The sequence below is a fragment of the Hipposideros armiger genome, unplaced genomic scaffold (assembly GCF_001890085.2).
Source record: "Hipposideros armiger isolate ML-2016 unplaced genomic scaffold, ASM189008v1 scaffold_226, whole genome shotgun sequence".
Classification (NCBI taxonomy): domain Eukaryota; kingdom Metazoa; phylum Chordata; class Mammalia; order Chiroptera; family Hipposideridae; genus Hipposideros; species Hipposideros armiger.
The window spans coordinates 1460303-1472368 of NW_017731576.1; positions in this window are offsets into that span (position 1 = coordinate 1460303).

A 12066-nucleotide genomic window follows, 5' to 3' on the forward strand; every position below is an offset into this window, starting at 1 on the left:
GGAAGGAATTATTCTCACTGGCATCTTTCATTTCTGATCTCCTCATCCTCATGTGTCTGCCTGCTGACAAACCAGACCTGTCAGAGCCACCTGTCACTGCAGGAGGGAAAACACCTTTTTGACAACTGTATCTTCCTCTAGTCTACTCTTTGTACCTGTTGTCTGATTCCCAACCCATGTTTGTGACACTTCTGCTATTTCAAAGGGCCTCATGAAATTCTCCAAAAAGGAATCTCAAATCCAATTAATTTCAATTCATTTTCATGTTGAATGCACTACATGACATATTTAGGAGGGATATTGTCCATCACAAAGTTAAGGAATAGGAGGGCCTTGTTGTAAAGAAATAGCTTCTCTCATTAAAAGCAGACATGGGAGCCTCCAAGGACATAAGCAGGGAAGGGCACCAGGAGGTGACATATTGCAGTCGGGTTAGGGGATGCTTTGTTCTCATTCTGGTGTTAGCCCCATACTAATGGAGAGATATTTTCAGATGGAAAGAAATAATTCTTCCTACTTTTCCTTTAAATAACACCACTAAAAAATAATAACAACCTACCCTTTCCTCCATCAGTCTCACCTTCTCTTGGACAGCATGCCAAAGCCACATGTGGGCCCCAGGAATTCTCTATTGCATTACAAAATCGAAACTCGTACATTCCGTCCCCTCAATCCTGAGTCAGGCTGTTTTTTTTTGTTTTGACTTTTGTTTTAATCAATACCAACAGAAAATAAAAAAGAACATATTGTTTACAGAGGAGACATTCAGTAGGGAATTTCTTGTTCTTTAAGTCCAGTAGCAACCATATGGCTTTAGATTTAGGATGGTGGCCCATGCATATGCATTGCACCTCCCCCCCACCCCGCCCGCCATTGCAGGATCCCACAGAAGTGTCAGTGACATTCGGCAAAAAAAAAAAAAAAAATCCTTGGTAGCACTTAAATATAAGGAAGATTATCACTGATGGAACAGAAATGATGAAAAATTTATAGACAATAGAATACAGATGTGATTGGATTGTTTCAACTCAAACCCACAAGGCAGAAGGCTCTAGCAGCAGTAAGGGTGGTGCTTCCTGGAGCCCCAGAGGGTCCCCTAACTTTAGTATGACTGTGGAGTGATAATCAGGATCATTAGTTGGAGGACTATCTATAGCAGTGATTTCCAAATTATTTTTAGTCACATACTCTTATCATTTTTTTAAAACAATTAAGCACATAACCACAATTTATAGAAATTTATTCTTTTACAAATTACATACATATACTACACTCATTAGCAAAGATCTCAACACAATTTACATGTAGGTGAGATTAATCACTAATAATCATGAATGAGAATTCATCTTCCCAATAGTCTTCATAACAGTTTTGAACTTTAGGGGCCAAATTCTCATTAGATCTCATGAAATCATCATTATTTTCATTAGATAATATAGTAAAGGAAAGTTAGAAGTATCATCAGCTTTGCTATTCTCCAGTTAGTTACTAACTTTTGCATTTTTGAATTATTCTGATTCACATTTTCTATGCCAGAATTTATAAGCACTTAACCATTTTGCAAGAATTAGTTTTTTAAAAATGGAATATATTATCCATAAATCTCTTTAACCAAGATGATATAAACTGCAATTCATCACAAGATAATCAAACAAGTGGATTATGGAACTCCTATTCTTACCTCAGGAATGACAATCTGTATACTAAAATTAGTAAGCCTTACTGTCTTTCACATTTTAGATAAAATTCATGTCAGTATTAATCTCAAGATTTTCTTTGCACACCCAATGGATCCACTTGCACAGCCCTCATGGAGAGCACCCCCACTAGCATCCACTGGGGTGGTGCTCTCTGTGCTAGTCAGCCTTGTGTGTTCCTGAGTTACAAAGAAGCTGGCTGCAGCATCCATACCTGGCTGGGCCCTGAAGTCCACAGTGTGGATGCTTGAGAAAGCTGAGAGGAGAGACTGGGTATCTCCAAACCTCCTCAGCAGATTGACAAAGAGAAATGGTTTGTGACAACAGCCAAGGCCAATGTATTTAGGCAGTGATGGAAATCGTGAACCTGCTTATCTGCCCAGGCTCTGCATCAGCCCTGCCCCAAGGCCTTGCACACAGTGGTAACGGTCTCTTATGTGCCATCCATACCAAGGAGCCCTCTCTTTCATTTATAAATGTGAAAAGTCAGCAAGGGATTACCAGACTTTTAAGGAAAATCAACAGCATTAAACAGGAAGGCAAAATGGACCAAAACAACAAATTAAAGACAGCAAGGATAGAAAGCAAGGAAAGACAGCAATTTAAAAATTGTACTTCATACTTGACTTCTTAGAGTCACTTGAAAAAATATTTAAAAGGCGCAATAGAGGGGAAAAACTATTGAAAATTTAAAATCTGAAAATTGAAATGAAAATAAATAGCAAGTCAGAAGAAAAGTAAAATAAACATAAATTAAAATGAAACTAGTGAATGCGAAGATGAGAAAATCTTCCATGGCAAAAAGACAGTAATGGAAAATATAAAAGTAAAGATTTTTTTTTAAGTGAAGGAAGAAAACACAGTGTAAAATGCACTTAATAGGAATTCCAGCAGGAGAGACCAAAGTCAATGAAGATGAGGAAATTATCAAAGAAAAATAGTGGAGTCACTTCCAGTCCAAACAAAATGGTGTGAGCCTGTTTTTTCCTCCTTTATCCAGCTAAGCACAGCTATAAACCCTGAAAATGGAGCAAGAGACAACCAAAAGAAGAACTCTGAAAGGTGGTAAGAGAAAAGTAAACTGGTTTGGGACTTTAAGATGAGAAAAAAACAGTGACAGGACATTTTGCATCCCTCCACCCAACACAGAAAATCTACCTAGACCTAGCATTTCTCAGCCCCCATCCTAACAGTAGGTGGAAAACAGGTAGGTTTGTCTTCCCGCAGATCCAATAGGAGTCCCTCTATAACATCAGGTGAGTCCAACATCACTGGCAAGAGGAATTGATCGTGAGACCCACCAGAATAGGCATTCTCTTTCCTCCCCAGGCCTGAGTTTTCCCTTCCCAACAAAAAGATATAAGGGGGTGGGGTTTGGAGGGGAGTGGGTAGGGCCAGCAGGAGAGACATAGTGATAGTACGTGGCCTGATTTGGGAAGCTTCTTTGTCCCCCTAAGCCGGGCTCTCCTCCACCACCAGAAACACCTGGAGATTGGGGGAGGGAGGTGAGGAAGTGAAGGATGAGAAAATGCTTGTAGGGGGATCCCACTATACCTCTCTCCATTTAGAGATACTTGGTGTAACTGCTTGGGGAAGCCCCTTCTGTCCCCCTAAGGCAGCATGAGCAAGGACCAATGGGAACCCCAGTGGTACCAGATATACCACACAGATCAAAGTAACACCCTACAGGCTTTGAAAATTAATCTGCTTTCGGAACCATAGCTCATGAAAGTAGGATAAGATCTGCTGGTAAATCTAAACAGGGTGACGACCCTCCAAGATGTAGAAAAGAAAGAGGGCAGGCCTAAAAGAGTCTGAAGGAATAATGGCTGGGAACTTTCCAAATTGGGTGAAAGGCACAAACTTACACATCCAAGACACTAAGTAAGCCTCAAAAGTGATAAACACAAAGAAATCTATGCCAAGAGATATCATAATTAAACTTTTAAACAGTGAAGATAAAGAAAAAAGTCTTGAAAACAGCCAGAGAGAAAGACTGAATTATCAAGTGGGAACACCCATTTGAATGACAGTGGATTTCTCATCTGAAACCATGGAGGTCTGAAAGAAGTGGCACAATATTTTTCAAGTACTGAAGGAAAAGAATTGTAAACTGAAATTTTAATATCTGGTGAAACTACCCTTCAGGAACAATGGGGAAATAAAAATATTCTCAGACAAAGGAAAAATTTAAAAATGTGTTATTAGAAAAAATATTCTTAAAGGTTAGCTAAAAAAATTTTCTGAAACAAAAAGGAAATAAAAAAACTCTTGGAGTTTGAGGATGGAAGAACACTGGAAAGAGCAGAACTATGGGTACATAAAATAGACTTCTCCTCTTGAGTTTTAGAAATCATAATGGATAATCGAAACAAAATTTATGAATGCATCTCATGACTGAGATGGTGTATTTAAAAGTGGAGACAATAAAGGGATCTAAATGAAAGTGAGGTTGCCACACTTCAATGAAAGTGGTAAAATCTAGGTACTAGTTGTCATAGACTAAATAATAACCTGTGAATTTGTCACTTTACATGGTAAAAGGGACTCTGTAGATGTGATTATGTTAAGGATCTTGAGATGGGGAGATTATCTTGTATGATCCTGGTGGACCTGATATAATCACAAGGGTCCTCATTATAAGGAGGGAGGGTGATCAGAGTAAAAAAGAGAAGACAGAAGGATAGAAGCAGAGGTCATAGAGGAGAGAAGATGCTATACTGCTGGCTTTGAATGTGGAGGAAGGTGCCAGACCAAAGAATGTAAGTAGCCTTCAAGGACAAATCTTCATAATGTTGGGTTTGGCAATAGATTATTAGATATGACACCAAGAGAACAAGCAACAAAAGAAAAAATAGATAAATTGAACTTCATCAAAATTCTAAAAATTCCGTGCTTCAAAAAACATTATCAAGAAAGTGAAAAGGACAACCTACAGAATGGGAGAACATATTTTCAAATCACATATGTGATAAGTGTCTAGCATCAAAAATATGTAAAGAACTCAATAACAAAAAAACACATGACTCTTTTAAGAAATGGGCAAAGGACTTAAACAGAAATCTCTTCAAAGAAGATGTACAAACAGCCAGCACGAATATGAAAAGATACTCAACATCATTAGTCATTAGGGAAATGCAAATCAAAACCATACTACTTCATAGCCACTAGAATAGCTATATAAAAACCCAGAAAATAATAAGCATTGGTGAAAATGTAGAGAATTTGGAATGCTTGTATCTTGCTAGTAGGGATATAAAATGGTACAGCAACTGTGGAAAACAATATGGCAGTTTCTCAAAAAGTTAAAGATAGAATTGCCATATGACACAGCAATTTTATTCCTAGGTATACATATGCAACAGAATTGAAAACAAATATTCAAACAAAAACTCGTTCATGAATGTTCATAGTAGCAGCATTCACAATAGCCAACACGTAGAAATAACCCAAATGGCCATCAACTGATGAATGGATAAACAAAAATGTAGTCTAGCCATAGAGCTGAGATAGTATTCAGCTATAAAAAGGAATGAAGTACTGACACATGCTACAACATGGATGAACCTCAAAAACATTATGCTAAGTGAAAGAAGTCTGATACAAAAGGTCACAGGTTGTATGATTTCATTTATATAAAATATCCAGAATAGTTAAATCCATAGAGACATAAAATGGATTAAGGGTTGCCAGGAGCTCTGGGGAAGGGAGAATGGGGAGTGACTGTTTAATGGGTGCAGGTTTCCTTCTGGAGTGATGAAAATATTTTGGATCTAGTAGAAGTGATGGTTGAACACTGTAAGTGTACTGAATACCACTGGATTGTGCACTTTGAAATGGTTGATTTTATGTTATGTGAATGTTACTTTTTAAAGAAGTCAATCCCATGCTGTACAATTACATACTGTATGACTTCATTTACATAATGTTTTTGAAATCACAAAATTTTAAAGATGGAGGATAGATTATGGGTTGCAGAGGCGGGGGGTAGAGCAAGGGAACAGGTATGGTTATTAAAGGGCTACAGAAGGAATCCTTGTGGTCTTGGAACTGTTTAGTAACACACACACACACACACACACACGTAAAATACCAGGGAGATTTGAATAAAATTGGTGGCTGTATCAATGTCAATATTCTGGGTGTGACATCATACTAAATGCTGCAAAATATTGGGGGAAACTGGGCAAAGTATACAAAAGATCTCACTGTATTAATTAAGACTGCTTATGAATCTATGAAAACCACAGTTGTAGTTATTGAGATACACACATGCTAGTGGTGAGGGGATATGGACAATAAACAATGAACAAATAAACACATAAATTTTGTAAAAACAAGATATGGGGACTAGAGCACCTGTGAATACTATTTTATAGTTAGAGAAGGCCTGTCCAATAATCATTTAATCAAATGTTAAACAAAAGAAAGGTACTGTAGCGACACACATTTCACTCAAGATATTATGTATGGCAAAATAATGACTATGAGTAAAGAATGACTCCACAAAATGATGAAAGGAACTATCTAGAAATAAGGTACAACAATTATGAACTATCAATAGAGATCCCATTATAGAACATGAGTGATTAAGAATATGAAATTCTTTAATGGTTAAATGAAGGCAGGTCTGCCCTCTACTAATAATAAAAAAACAATCCCAGGCAAAATAGCAGCCAGTTTTAGAAATCTTTCTTTAACCATTCTAGCAGCTCTGTGTAATACAGTAAATACCAACACAAACCATGTTTGCAGAGTGGAGTTGGGGCAGTGAGCCAGCAGGTGAGGGAAACCAGCAGGCTGGCTGTGTTTTTGTAAAGATTAAATTAGGTCATACCATCCATTCATGTGTCTAATTTACCATTTAACATGTAGTAGACATTTGTGTTTGTCAGGATACTATAGTCACGTGGTGCTTAACGATGAGGATATGTTCTGAGAAACACATCGTTAGGTGATTTCATCATTTGAGATCACAATGAGAACGTCATTGTGAGAACATTTGCACTTACACAAACCTGAGTGGTATAGCCTACTACTATAAAAATATGTGCTACACTTTTTCATGACTGGCAGCTCAGTAGGTTTGTTTACACCAGCATCACCACAAACATGTGAGTAATGCGTTGCACCATGCCATTATGATATCTATGACGTCACTAGGTGATAGAATTTTTCAGCTCCATCATAATCTTATGGGCCCTTGCTTGGCCAAAACGTTATTATGTGGCACATGACTACATAAGCAATGCTGCAATAACAAATAAACTCCCAAGTCTCAGGGTCTTTGTGAAAAGGTTTATTTATTACTCACATAATTTATAATGCAGGTCTGGTACCCCTCCTCCATCTTGTAGCTAGAACATATGGACTATGTGATCTCCAAGTCAATGCAGCTAGGAAAGAAACGTTTGGAAGATTTTATATAATGCTTGTACGTGTGAGCCAGGAACCAGCTCATAACATCACTTCTGTGTACATCCCACTAGTCACAATTTTGTCACATGGTTCTAAACCAACTGCAAAGGCAGCTAGGGCATGTGGTCTTCTTGTGTGTCCACAAGCAGTATGAAGACCACATATTACTATAATACCACAGCATTCAATAAGTAGAAACTGCCCTCTTGCTACAGCGGCTATTTCCAATGCTGCTACCTCTAGTGCCATAACTATTGAATGATAACAACACCTAACACTTGCTATCAGACGCTGGCCATTTTTCATTATTTTAGTTTGCACAACAACACTACCAAATAAATTTGTGATTTATTCTTATAAATCAAGACTCAGAGAGGTTAAAATTGCCTAAGTCATAACTTATTAAATATTTGTCTTGTTACCAGCATTTCCCCCATTAAAAAGAGAGAGTGTGTCCTCCAAGGGGCTGGGCAGCCTCAGCACAGAGACACCAGCCGTTCCCAGCCTTACGCGACCTGCCTGGTACATAACCATTGGAACATCAGTAAAAGGCTTCCCTCCACGGTAATTTTTTTCTTGATTTACCGGTTGTGTTCAAATTGTTGTTCTATAATGGTCAAGTTCAGAGGATGTTGCACTTAAAGAGAAAATTGCCCTAAATAAAAACGAATGATACTAAAATCCTTTCTCTCCCAATGAAGTTATTCTCCTGTATTTTGTTCTCCTCATGAGCACACACACACACACACACACAAAAAAAAAAAAAAAAAAAAGCTTCTTTGGTCTGTTATTTCCCAATCACCTCCTCTAGTGTTAGGTGCGAGAAGAGAAGGAAGATGGGATCAAGGGGCTCATAACATTTTATCTTTTCCAGGCTTCAGCAAACCTGTGAATCACTTTCACAAGCTAAATCAATATCAGGTGTCACCTGGTGACAGGTAAGGGCAATTCGATGGCTTTTCTAATACCTTGCAGGCATTGATTTTCCCACATATCAGGAGAGAGGAGGCGGGAGAAGGAATGGAGGAGCATGCAAAGGCACAGTGACCGCGCAGGTCAGTGCAGGAGACCGCAGGGCTCACATCTGCCCTGCCTTCACCTTGATTTCCCAACCCCTCCCCGCCTCTCCCAGCCTCTCCCAGCCATGCCCTCTTCCCTAGGGGCTTCCCAGGAGAACACTGCTTAGCACCCATGTGCAACAGTCAATCTGGATCCTGCACTCACCAACAGAAATAGGACAGTTCCTCAGCTTTCTCTGCTTTAAAGGGCTGCATGACCCAGATGGCATGACTAAAAACTGCTTGCTGTCAGAGAACGTGAGGTAGAAAACATGGTTCTTAAAGTGTGGTTCCCTGACTGGCAGCATCTGCATCACCTGGGAACTTGTTAGAAATGCAAATGGTCAAGCCCCACCCCCACTACTGAATCAGCAACTCTGGAGTGAGGCCCAGCCATCTGTGTTTTAATAAGCTCAGGATGATTCAAATGCATGCTCTAGTTTGAGAATCACTGTACTGAAAGGACCTTGTGGGAGCATTAGGCTGAGCTCCCCATTTCCCTGAAATGAAAAGCAAGGCCCGAGGACAGAAAGACTTGTGGCATATAAGGATGGGCACCCAGTTTCTGGACCTCTAGACTGGTTCCTTCAGCATCACTCTTTGCTGCTTTCTCTGTGGAGCTTCCTCCAGGCACATTGGAGGTGGGCAGGGTGACCCTCCAGATGGCAGAGTGGCAGCTGTAGCACAGAGCCGAAGCACAGCAACCCATTGCTGGCGACCCTATTGCACGGTAGTGGGGAGAGCCCCAGGGGCTGGCATCTGGGATCCCCTTCTCAGCTGAAGGTAAGCCACCGCTGGGCTGAGGGCAGTCCCACAGGTGCGTTCGTTAGGGGGAAGAACTGCCCAGGCTAGACACTAGCAGGCTTGCTCCTCGGGCGTGCTTCCTCCCTGAGAAAGGGCAAAAGTGCTAGGAGGTTCTCATCCTTCATCCTAGATCCCCAGATTCTGTTCCTGCTCCCCTGCTCCCCTCAGGCCTGGCCATCTCTCACCTGGTCTAGTACAGGAGCTTTCTATAGAATTACTTCCTCCGGTGTTGCTATCCTCCAGCCGTTCTCCCTCCAAAGCTGGAGAGAGCTATCTCTTACCATGCCTTTCCCCTGTTTAAAATCTTGTCCCAGCTTCCCAGTACTTCAGGATGAAACCTGCACTCCCTCACTGGCATATTCGGCCTCGGTACCTGACCCCTGACCCCTGGGCCTCTCCAGCTCCCCTTCCTGCCACTTCCCTTCCAGGGCCCCACCTGACAGGGGAAGGCATTTGCAAGACCAGGGATGCTGCTCTCTCATACCCTTGTCACTTCATTTCTATTTCTATCAAGATCTAGATTGAGGCCCATTCATCCAAAGAGTCTGAACCGCTGCCCCAGCAGCACTCGCACAGCAGCTGTACGTGACTGTAACACAACCCTGAGCACAGTTTTGAGATATATTTGTCTGTCTCTCCCACCAAATAGTGAGCTCCCAGTGGCGGAGACCAAGTGCAAAATAAACTTACTGGTGATGATGTTCTGAAACCATTAGCGTTTAGCTGTGCCCATAATGCACATATGCCAAATATTTTTAATCACTTGGGTGTTGCCACAGTTTATCTTCTTTGAGTGCCACCTCAGACAGGAAATGCATGGAAGTTTAAATTCTTACCATTTCCTTTTTTTTTTTTTACCCTAATTATGCATTATTCATTTAGGCTGGAAGATCTCTTGAGAGGTCATCTCATCAGCCTTCTGCCTCTGAGCAGGACTAAAAGAGGCTTCTGGGCTCCTTTTTGCAACAATTTGTCAGTGCACCTAAGTCAGCGTGGAGAAGATACAGATCAGACCCTGGCGGGTGGCACCCCCACTGCTGAAGACCCATTCTCTCAGCTTCCCACTGTTGGGCAGAACAAGAAACTCTCTGGGCTGGGTGAGACTCAGCCTAGAATATTTACCCAGAGAGACCATTTTGAATAACGTTATGTGCCACTTAAAAGTTACCATGTCTCCTTGCTTTTATCTAAATTTCACCCTATTACTTTTACTATCTTGGTAATAAAGCAGATTGAAGTGTGTAGTGGAAAAGGTTTGAAATAAGAAGCTTTCTTTCTTATTTTCTTTCATTTTTGTTTATATCCTGCTTTGGTTAAAAAAAAATGTTTGAGGCACTCTGGAAATATAAATCCTCACAAGGCTCCCCATCTTATAGATGGAGAGATGTTCAAAACACTCTCTTCTTGTTCAGTTCATTGTTTGAGACCCAGATCACTTTTTCTATAAGTGGAAGAAGTTACATTAATGGCGACTCCCAGAGCAACATCAGGTAACGTGAAACAGGAGTGAGAAAGTTTAACCTTGAGCTTGCCTTAGGCCTTGGGCATCATCAGAGGATGACCAGGAAAGCAAATGAATCTACCATATTGGTAGACTATTCACCAAGAAACCCTGGACGTATGCAACCAAGAGGGAAGGGACACAAGCTAGGTCATACTCAGGACATCTCCAACAAATGGAGACATCTGGGTGCACCTTTCAGATGTCCTTTGCAGTACCTTTGCAGCCTGGCCTGAGTGCTGGGTCAAAGTACAAAGCATCGCACCTGCTCTTGGTGACTAGGGAGGACAGGGCTGCCGGGTGTGCCTGAGACTCTGGGTTCTCCCGTGGCTGCCTCAACCAGATTCATTCAGCCTGTTCCTCAGCTTGGCATGAGTCATCCTATCTGTGCCTTCCTGCTCCAGATTCTAGCTGTTGTTTCTTGCCTAAAACAGCCTGAGAGCCTCATGGTTGGCTATTCCTATGTGCCAGATGGGAGAGGAGTATTCCTAAAACTGGTGTCAATAAGTCTTCTCTTGCTTGCTTCAGTGTTGCCAATCCCCAGATTGCTCCTCCAGGAACCCCTCTTTTCCTCAGCTCAGAGTGGCCCCATGGGAACTCCCTAGAGAATAAACCTGGGCTAGCGCTAGTCACTATTGTATTAGTCAGGAGCGACCAGGTTTTTCTGCACCAGCAAACAGTTTCAAACTCTTAGTGTTGTGACACAGCAAACGTGCCCTAGGTCCATAGGGGGGTTTTGCTGAGATTAGACACTCAGGGACCCAGGGTGACAGAGGCTTCTTCTTGACATGTGCTTCCATGACCACCACAGCAGTGAGAAGGAAGTCTGGCTCTTGGAGTCTTCCTTTTGGAAGGGGCAAAGTTCATGCTCGCTCATATTTCATTGGCCAAATTAAATTACACAGCCCCATATAGAGCTCCACAAAGAAGCCTCATATAAAAACCCTCAAAGAAAGACAGAAGCCTCATTCTACTATATGCTCAGAAGGTGGAAGATGAGTGAGAAATATTTAGTGAACAGCCACAACCAGCATCTCACAGACCCAGACAATACACCTTCCCAAGCATGACAAGCCTACAGGTCCCTGCCACATTGTACGCCAAGAACTACGCAGAACCATGCCGATGCCTCCAGATACCAACCCCGTCTGTTCAGAGGCCGCACTCTCTCCCAGCCCTCCTAGAGGAGCTTTAATTATAGCAAACAGCCCTGTCATCTCTGCTACAGAATCCCAGGATACTGGGGAGAGTGAGAGGAATCTCTGCATCACACAGTCTGCTCTGCAGCCTTCTTGAAGAAGTAGACCCATTCTTTTTAAGGACATTATTTTAAAAAAGGAAAATCCTAGATCCTCCACTCCTCGCCCATTCTAGTGCCAAATAATGATGTCCTTCCCATTTCTCCTTGCCTGACTATAGAAAGCACTTGGAAATCAAAGTAGTAAAAAAAAAAAAAAATCAGAAACAGTTAATGAATATTAAATATTGAAAGGAGATATTATGGTGTGTGTGTGTGCGGGGGGGATTGAATAAAATAGATCTCCCCCAACCCACGTACTTTCCCTCAGAAAGACTGTCTAAGAGATAT